The sequence below is a fragment of the Chiloscyllium punctatum genome, chromosome 8, assembly GCF_047496795.1.
Source record: "Chiloscyllium punctatum isolate Juve2018m chromosome 8, sChiPun1.3, whole genome shotgun sequence".
NCBI classification, from domain to species: Eukaryota; Metazoa; Chordata; class Chondrichthyes; order Orectolobiformes; family Hemiscylliidae; genus Chiloscyllium; species Chiloscyllium punctatum.
Window position 1 is genome coordinate 56,060,169 of NC_092746.1, and position 8,351 is coordinate 56,068,519.

The window sequence follows — 8,351 nt, forward strand, 5'->3', positions numbered from 1 at the left end:
AATAATACCTTACGGGTTGAACTCTGTAATAAAAAGGGGCCAGACACACTCGAAGTATGTACTACCCTCCCTCCACCTCTGCTCCTCCCAGATAGGGGCCGAGAACAAATATGTAGGTACATTTCTGACTGCAAAGACAATAGAGCAACAATTGATGGAAAATTTTAGTACCCCAAATATCAACTGAGATATAAATTGTGTAAAAGGATCAGAGGGCACAAAATTTTTGAACTGCATTCAAAAGAACAATCCTGAACACAAAGTTCAGGATTCTACCATAGTCATAGAGTCGTACAGCACAGAAATAGACCCTTTGGTCCAACCAGTCCATGCCAACCATAATCCCAAACTAAACTAGTCCCATTTGCCTGCACTTGGTCCATATCCCTCCAAGCCTTTCCTATTCATGTACCTATTCAAATGTCTTTTAAATAGCATAACAAACCTAATGTCAGAGGAAGCAATTCGAGATTTATTCTGAGGAAATGAAATTAAGCAGGTGGGTGAAGCATCAGTAGGTGACCATTTTTCAGGTAGTGGTCATTATAAGAGTCAGATTTATCATCATTATAGAAAGAGATAGTACAGTTGTAATTGGAGGAAGGCAAATTTTCCAAAGCTGAAAGACAATCTGGCAAAATTGGAGTAGTTATAGTGACCTGATGGAAAGTTAGTACCTGAATCAGTGGGAGACATTCAAAAGCAAGAAGAGCAAATTACAGCTGGAATCTGTATTGAAAACAAAAAATGCTGGAAATCACAGTCGTTAGAGATTTTTTAAAAAACTGCAGATGCTGGAATCCAAAATGGACAGCCAGGAGGCTGGAAGAACACAGCAAGCCAGGCAGCGTCAGGAGGTGGAAAAGACGACACTTCGGGTGTAACCCTTCTTCAGGCCTAAAGAGAGGAAATCACAGTGGGTCAGGCAGCATGGAGAGACAACAAGCGAACATTTCAAGTCGGAATGAGTCTTCAAGTTAGCTCTGATGAAGTGTCATCTGGACTCGAAACATTAACTTGCTTTCTCTCCATGGATGATTCGTGACCTGCTGTGATTTCCAGCATTTTCTGTTTTCAATTCAAGGGTCTATGGAAACAGTGTCGATATATTCTATAAAGCTAAAAGGTCGTATTGCCAAATGCTTATGCAGAAGTGTGCAGGCTAAGATCAAGCAGAAAAATAAAATGTATGCCAATCCCAATAAAAGGCTTTACTTTGGGAGCTTGGAAGAGTAAAGAAAGTACAGGGGTGAATTGAAGAAGGAAAGTAATAAAGCAGAGAGGTTATGAGAAAGTACTGGTTGGTGAACTGACAGAAATCCCAAAGATATTTCATCAATACATTAAGAGCAGGAGGTTGTGCCTATCAGTGATGTACATGGTAATTTGTGTATGGATGCAGAAGATGTGAGAAGTGTTCAAAATGACGACTTTGTCTCCACAAAGGATAGCGATGTTGCAAGTTAAGAGTCTAGTTAAAGAAGGAGGAATGTGAAATATTAGATGCACTAAAATAATAAGAAAGGTATTGGGGGAATTGAACTTGAAGCTCGCTAATCACCAGATCTGGATGAATTGTATCTTAGACTGTTAAAGGAAGTCAGGGAGGAAATAAAGGATCCTCTAAGCACCATTTCCCAATCTTCACAATGTATAGGTGGAAGACAGAGGATTAGGGATGTTCAAATATTAGGGATGTTCAAAAATGTGCAAGCAATTGGAGATTAATGCAGAGCCAATACGTAAGCATTTCAGTGGTACTAACTATTGTTCAGTAAGCTTCAAGATAGTGATGGAAAAGGACAATGTTGGATTGGAAATAAAGATTCAGAATTGGAGGAAGGCCAAATTGACAACCTGCTTGTGGACCTGGAAGAGCTAGGTGAGGTTTTAAATGATTCATTTGAATCTGCATTCAGTATCAAGAAGAACAATGTCGAGGAATCAGGGAGAGTAATTATGATAAATGTGAATAAATTAGCATTGAGAGGGAGGATTGATTATTATTAGTTGGAGTTTTATGCGGGCTTAAAATTGGATAAGTTCCCAGGCCCAGAAGAAAATGTATCCTAGGCTGTTGTGAGAGGCAAGGAATATTGCAGAGCCCTGACATTAATTTTCAAATCCTCTTTGGCCACAAGAGATGTGCCAGAGGATTTGAGGATTTTTAATATGGTATCATTATTTAAGAAGAGTGGTAGCATTAAACCAGGGAAAGTTAAGCTGTGAGCCTAACATCAGTCGTAGAGAAACAATTTAAAAACATTCTGAGGGATAGAATTAATCTCCACTTGGAGAGACAAGGATTAATCCAAATTGCCAGCATGGTTTTGTTAGAAGGTGATCATGTCTCACAAATTTGATTGAGTTTTTGTAATTATGATTTTTATTTTTATGAACCCTGGAGGCTTATGAGAATGGGACAATCCTGATAAAAGCAAAATACTGCAGATACTGGAAATCTGAAAGAGAAACAGAAAGTGCTGGACAAGCTCAACAAGTCTGGCTGCATCTGTGAAGAGAGAAACAGAGCTAATGCTTTGAGCCTGGTATAACATCTTCAGAACTGAAAATGACTGGAAAATGGTGACTTTTATGCAATTGACAGAGAGGGAAGAGGAGTGAGTGGAACAAATTGTGAGTGTGCCCAGAGCAAAAGACTAAAGGTCTCAGGCGACTGACTGTGTGGAGTTTGCACGCTCTCCCCGTGTCTGCGTGGGTTTCCTCCGGGTGCTCCGGTTTCCTCCCACAGTCCAAAGATGTGCAGGCCAGGTGAATTGGCCATGCTAAATTGCCCGTAGTGTTAGGTAAGGGGTAAATGTAGATGTAGGGGTATGGGTGGGTTACGCTTCGGCGGGGCGGTGTGGACTTGTTGGGCCGAAGGGCCTGTTTCCACACTGTAAGTAATCTAATCTAATCTAATCTAATCTAAAGGTGTGTTATTGGTAGTAAAGGCATGGTAGAGATAGGAGTGAAAAAGAGAAAATAGGTCTACTCTGCTGAGAGCCAAGTCAGCAAGATACAAATGAGACATTGTCAGGGGAGGGTAGGGGTGTAAGAAAATTAGAGGACTGTGTTCATGCTCTGAAGTTAAGAAACTTAATATTAGTTCCTAAAGGCTGCAAAGTATTGAAGTGAAAAATGAAGTTTTGTTTCATGAGCTTGGGCTGAGCCTCATTAGAACACTGTAGAAGGCCAAGATAGAAATGTTAACATGGGAGCCAGGTGGTTTATTGCATCCTGATGTTTGTGGAATATTTTGTCTACCATTACATTTCCAGATGCAATGTCGTGAAGAGCATCAGGTCTGAGCAGCCAATGCTGACTGTTGCACTTGTTTGTTTGTTGGGTCTATAGGAGGACATCGCTGTATGTTCAAACTCATCTGCTGCTATGTTGGCTGCAATTTCTTGCCCTATTGTATGCATTGGTGGTACCCATTGTTTGATAGCAGTCTTGGCAAATGATTGTTGCCATGACTGATAAATGTGAACAAAGTGACTAGGTGTTCCACATTGTTTACCAGTAAAATGGCTACAGTTGAAGCATAGTCAGGACACAGCGGACTCTGTTTATGTGGCAGTTGTTGCTTTGCTTTCCTGTATGTGAGCTATGAACAATATTAACAGGAGTTGAACTTGGAGATTTTGGGACGCTTAAATGGCTCGGGGATTTTCGATCTTCCTGTAGTGCTTCCTGCCATAGTTCATTGGAGAGATGTCCTTAATGATTTGTGTATTTAGTTCCCTTTCTACATGTTCAACTTCACCAAAGTTACATAAACCTGCCAGTAGCTTCAGACATGTGTAAGACTAGTTAATCGTGTCAAAAAATAATTGCTATATTTTCCTTTGATTTTAAATACAATGTCAAATCCTTTATAACCGATTGCTTCACTTTACTCCAGAATAAGCTTTTCAAAAAAAGTCTTCTTATTCTTTTACCAGCATGGTGCAAAAATAATACCTTGTTCCATTTGTCCTCTATAGAGACAAAGCACTTCATTACTTCCCCAAACTGCCTCAGCCATTTTCTTCCATTGTGTGAAACACGGATGGTTTAGCTGTGTGTCAGCAGGGGCTAAGTTAGGGACAGATCGTGCCGTTGCCATCGGGAATTGTGATGACACTGCTCTCTAAAACTTTCAAGTATTAAGTCTGAACAATTGATGTGCCTTTCAACACAAGCTCATTTATTCTATGTGCAGCTTGAAATACTGCCTTCATCTTAAAATGGTTTCTCCTCTGCAAAATAAAAAGCAGACACAACCTTAAAATCCAGTTAAACTGACTGGAAACTCTACCCTAATATATTTGAGCAGATATCGTCAAACATTGAGCCATTATCTGATCTAAATTTGAAGCACATAATTAAAACTAATGCTGAATATTTTCTTCATTTCCCCCAACTGTGCATTTCTCATCTTTTAATAATAACCACATTATCTTAATTTTTTTTTATTATGCTGTTTTGAGCAGTTTCTTAATTAACCTCAAATAACCTTCCATCCTAAAGCTATAATGGCTCTTGAAGTGAATAACAGACACTTAATCTTTCAAAATGTCAAAAGGTCATTTCCTGTTGAGATACCATAACTACCTGAGATTCTCCTTTCTTTGTGGTATGAAAGGATTTTTTAAAAAGTGTAATTCTCATAATATTGCATTTCTTGTGCTTGTTCAAGTCACCAGAGAAGCTGGAAAAAAACAGTCTGAAGAAATCAGGAACAAAAATGTACTTGGGAAGATTATAGTCAAATTGTACAGGATCATTTGCCAAACACGCTGGCCTTGAATTTCCTTGGTGCCTCGAAGGTGAGGGGCATGGGGGGGAGAGTAGTGGGGGTGGAATTAGGGTGTGATCCTTTTACATGAGGTCTCCTTCTAACTTTAAGGTTTCTGGTTAATTCTGGAAGGCACGTGGATATTTCTTTCATCCACTTCTTTCGCTGTTTATGCAAAAATATCTCTGAATAGCAGGACAATGCCAATTGCTATTAATTCAGTTACTAAAGCCTCACCAACCTGTATGTTTACACGAAGTGGGCATAAAGTAGCTGCCGTACAGTGGAAGTAGGACTCAGCACATATGGGAACTCTGTAAGGCATTCTGACGCAATAGATTAGATTACTTACAGTGTGGAAACAGGCCCTTTGGCTCAACAAGTCCACACCGACCCTCCGAAAAGCAACCCACCCAGACCCATCCCCCTACATTTACCTCTTCACCTAACACTACGGGCAATTTAGCATGGCCAATTCACCTAACCTGCACATCTTTGGACTGTGGGAGGAACCCGGAGCACCCGGAGGAAACCCATGCAAACACGGGGAGAATGTGCAAACTCCACACAGACAGTTGCCTGAGGCAGGAATTAAACCCCGGTCTCTGACGCTGTGAGGCAGCAGTGCTAACCACTGTGCCACCGTGCTGCCCAATGCTGTTGTCTGCTGTATGGAAAACCCTCTCGGAGTGGAAAAGGTCTTTCCTCTGCTACATTTCTTCACTCACGTCATCCAGCTGACGTTATTTTCTGCACAGAAAGCATTCTAGGATGCACTGTTACACCCACTTAATGCAAATATCCTAACATCCAAAGTTCCAGCATGGTCAGTGACACGTGGCCAGTTGGTAGTCATCTTTTCCTGTGGACTTTCAGTAGTTCTGCAGACTGAGAGGAATTGTATTATCATATACCACCTTAAAATAAGCTGTCTGGTCCACTGGCAGAACATCAATTGCTGGTAACATCTAAACGGAATTGATGTAATTGCATAAGCTAATATAAAAGTTAAATTTTATCGGAATATAATTTTCAGGCTATTCTCTCATTGTCAAGTTCAGATAAAATCACTGATTATATGGGGTGGGGGGGTGTCCTATGCTTTGATAGCTTGAATAACCTTTCATAAAGTCATCGAGTCATTGAGATGTACAGCACAGAAACTATAATTGTTTCCATTTTTTCATTGTCTGCTAATTATCCCAAGATAACCACCAATTTTTAGGTGATCTCTGGATGTTTCCCTTTCCTGCAAATCTAATCATCCTTAATTTATTCACTGAGCCAAATTTAATCCAGTTCATGTCAGAGGAAACAGGGAACATGATTCAGTGGCATTGGAAACTGCACTTCAGTGCACAGGTAGTGGAGTAACCCCTGCGATTATGTTAAAGGCAGGAAGGGGTTTCTGCACAGCATGGATACTTTAGGCAGGATGTCATTCATTTGGCGTCAATGAGCCCATGGAGTGATGTAGTAATTAGGTGGGAGTCACGCAGCATGGAATCTTCCACTCAAGCAGAGGTTAGTTTGAAAACAGCACTCAGAGCAACTGGCAAACTGTGTTGAATCTCACGCCTGGCATGTTCCCACCTGTAGGTGATCTTGCCAAGCACAAAGCTAAAGCAGCAAATAGACAATTATGCCAATGGAAGGGTCAATTGAGGGCATGATGCAGATGCTTTCAGGACCTTCCAGACATCAGTCAGGGCCCCTCATTGAACATAGAACCAGCCAGCTTTATTAAGGTAGAGTTCTCAAAGTAGGAGATCTACAACTGCATTCAATCCCCTCTCCCCTCACCTTCTGGTCACAATAGGTGCAGAATCTTTCCAGCATTGGCAAGGTAAGTTTGAAGCCAGGGCCAGGAAAAATAAAAATCAAACAATTGACAGATCCACTTTTGCGAAAGGTACAATTCCAACCACAAATAATCCTTTGCAAGATGACCCCATCCACACTGATGCCCTGAGAGCTATTCCCACTTTGTTACCGCCAGATCCCAGGCATTGTTCTCCAACTTATTAATGCTGCAGACTGGATACCCCAAGCTGTTAAGCTTCTGGGTGAAGAAGGATGAACTGGCTCCCTTTCTTTATTCACTTACGCTCTCTGATCTTTTCCCGTGTGGACATTTTTCTCCCAGAACAAAATGAACTTATGATTTAAGAAGGAGCTACTTTAAGCTGGCTTTCTTAAATTAACTAAAACAATGAGTTCATTAGTTACTAAATGTGAGAAGATATACTAACATGATGCATGAACCCACAGACCAGAAATAAGAGATGAGTCCCAGAAGATAACTTTTTTTTTACAAAAGTTAAATGTATCAATCTCTGAATTGTTCACAAAGGGCAGATAATAAAATGTTGTGACCCATTTCAGGTTGCACTGATAGTGGTAATGTCAGCTGTCAAACAGTTGATTTTCAAAGTTCTTGGTTTTGTAGCTTGATTGAAATTCCTTTGTCCAGATTGCTTTTTTGACCAGTTTGCAGCACTGTCTCTGGGAGATCATCTTTCTTTACCTGCAGTGCAGGTCTGTTTACTTGCCGTTCTCAAGCTCTGATTTCTACAGCACAGTAGATGCATTCTACTCCATAGCACAAACTAGTTTTGAATTTCTTTGAATCCATTTTCTTGTATATTCGTGGTACAGAAAAATACAAAACTGTCTGAAGGAGGTGGTTCTCTGCTGAGAGTGGGAGTAATGTCATCCCCTTCATTTAACAACTGCAAATGAAAAGCTGTCACAATTGTTTTAAAAACAAATGATAAGTAAAGAAACAGTATTCCATCATTGTTTTTATTACTATTGTTCTAATCAGCTGTTTAAATGCAATGTTTACTTGAGAGATTTTGACATGATTTGTTTTGAATGGCAAACTTATTCATATATACTTCAGAATGCATACATGACTTCTTTCAGACCATTTTAATTACATATACAGAACTTATTGAAAAGTCTGTGCATGATTGTGCAATTGCATAAATCTCAGAAAATTATGATGAGTGACTAATGCCTTTACACTATATAACTCTCTGGATTTTTTCACCAGTCCTTTAACTTGTTGAAATAGTCAGAAGGTAATTATCAGAGCTCGTCCCCAGCAAAATCAATAGCAATCACAAACTTGCTGCACTATAGGCCAGTCTTTATTCTGCTGCCGCTTAGACAAAACTTAACATTGCTGGAGACCTTACAATTCTGTGATTATTTGTGGACTTATATTTGAGAAAGAATATTTAAGGAAGGTGCTCAGTACATACCACACCTAAACTCTTTCTTATTGACTCAAAACAGTATAGGATGAACAGTGTTGGACACGGGTATAAGCAGCCCAGATTCACTGTTCCTCAATCAGTCGAAAGCTGTTGATTTTGGAAATGGATCAATCCTTTTGAGATATGTTCACACCTCCCAACTCCATGAAAAATCCTGATCAAACGACGGTAACTTTTATACTGTTGGACACAAAAATCCTCTTTGAAAGACACTGTATATATTTGTTACATCATTGTACATGATGTAATGTACAAATGAAAACAGCTGCACATAACATTCCTTA